Here is a 1,773-nt window from a genome sequence, read left to right on the forward strand (position 1 = left end):
CAGTGTCTTTCCTTGTTGCATAACTAGTGCTCTGAGATGACAATATTATTAGAGCCTTCTCAAACTAAACACATCATGCACCATAATCATGTTGTAAGCTGGAATAAGATGAAATAAAAGCATAGAGGTTTTTGAGATTTTTGTCATGGGACCGAAGAAAGCAGCAGCAGCTGAGACGGAAACACCTGGGACCAAGAGGAGCCGTCCCCAGGACTTGCCCGAGGCCTCATCTCCCCATAAGGATGTCTTAGATTTACTACAGTCCATAGATAAACGGCTTCTGGGATTTGAGGGACGACTCCACCTGCTAGAGGTGCTTCACAAGGAGTTCCAGGATCCCCGAACCAGAGGCGGATTTAGCAATTTGGGGGCCCAAGGCGAACACAGACATGGGGCCCCTTACACTAAATTTTCGACAAGCTTACCTTTAACTGGATTTGCGAAACTCTCCCCTCTTCTGACATGAGTTATTTTCCCTTTTTATTAGTCCTCCTCTTTTTTCCTGTTTTTCTCTCCCTTTGAGTGCCTTCAATATTTGCTCTGCTTTCTTCTTCCTGTCAGGGCTCCTGTGCTTTAGCCTTAGTTTTTTTTTCTATTTTCCATTTTGGTCTATGTTTTCTATGGCATCAGAGGAGTGCCACAACCTGTTTTCTATGGCGTCAGAGGAGTGCCACAACCGGTGCATGCGGATTGGGTCCACATCACGCGTGTGAACGGGACTCGCGAGTGAAAATATACATTGCGAGAGGTCATTTGTGCACTGAGAGGGAGTAAACTGTGTGTGTGAGCGCACAAGGACGTGCACAAGTGACAAACCTGCGTGCGCGCGTTGCCAACGAGCACACGGCAGAGGAAAACGTGCGCGCGCGGCAGCCTCTCTGCGCGCTCGGTTTCTGACTCTGCTCGCTCGGCTGTGAAGGGATTTTGGCACTCTGGAGGCGTGGCCTGTGGCAGATCTTCTCTGTCCTCTGATTGGTTAGTTTACCCCGCACTTTACCCTCTACCTATCTATATAAAAAAATCTAATATTCAGTAGTTGCTGTCATAGCTCAGCTGGGAGAGCGGGTGACTCTCCCCCTGGAGGATCCAGGTTTGAGTCCGGGCAAGGAACATAGAGTACATGTCATGTTAGTTTTTCCTAATTCCTGTGATATTATTTTACAGTTGTGACCGTTCAACTGTCATTAAACGTCTGAATGTTTGCTGGGCAGTGTTTTAAAAAGTGCACATAAGCTAGATGGCTTTAACCATATAAAATTATATTTTTTGTGATACTGGAAAAATACATACTGAAATAAAACTACTGATTGAAAACTTTATGACTGTGGTTGTACAATATATGACTCACTAATACACTGCAAACGCCCTTAGAGTGGGGCTTCCAGAGAGAGAGAGAGAGAGAGAGAGAGAGAGAGAGAGAGAGAGAGAGAGAGAGAGAGAGAGAGAGAGAGAGAGAATTTGTATTCTGTCAAAGTTGTAATATTACTTCAGCCACTCTTGAGAGGAGACTCCAGGTAAAAATAGACTTGTGGGTGTAGGTATGTTCAAGTTTAAAAAGTTCTTGCCTCATTAATGTATTGTTTATTTTTTTCAGCATTTAATTGACAAATTATCCTTTCAAATAATTAATTGATGAGTTACATAATTGTCCATTTAGAATTGTTGAATGGACTGAGTCAAGTTTGGTGCACTTTATATATTTCAAAACATGTTTTTTATTTTATTTTAATGATGCATATAAATAATTTAAATGTTAATTTAATGAAATATTTC

This window comes from Nothobranchius furzeri, chromosome 6, assembly GCF_043380555.1.
Source record: "Nothobranchius furzeri strain GRZ-AD chromosome 6, NfurGRZ-RIMD1, whole genome shotgun sequence".
Classification (NCBI taxonomy): Eukaryota; Metazoa; Chordata; class Actinopteri; order Cyprinodontiformes; family Nothobranchiidae; genus Nothobranchius; species Nothobranchius furzeri.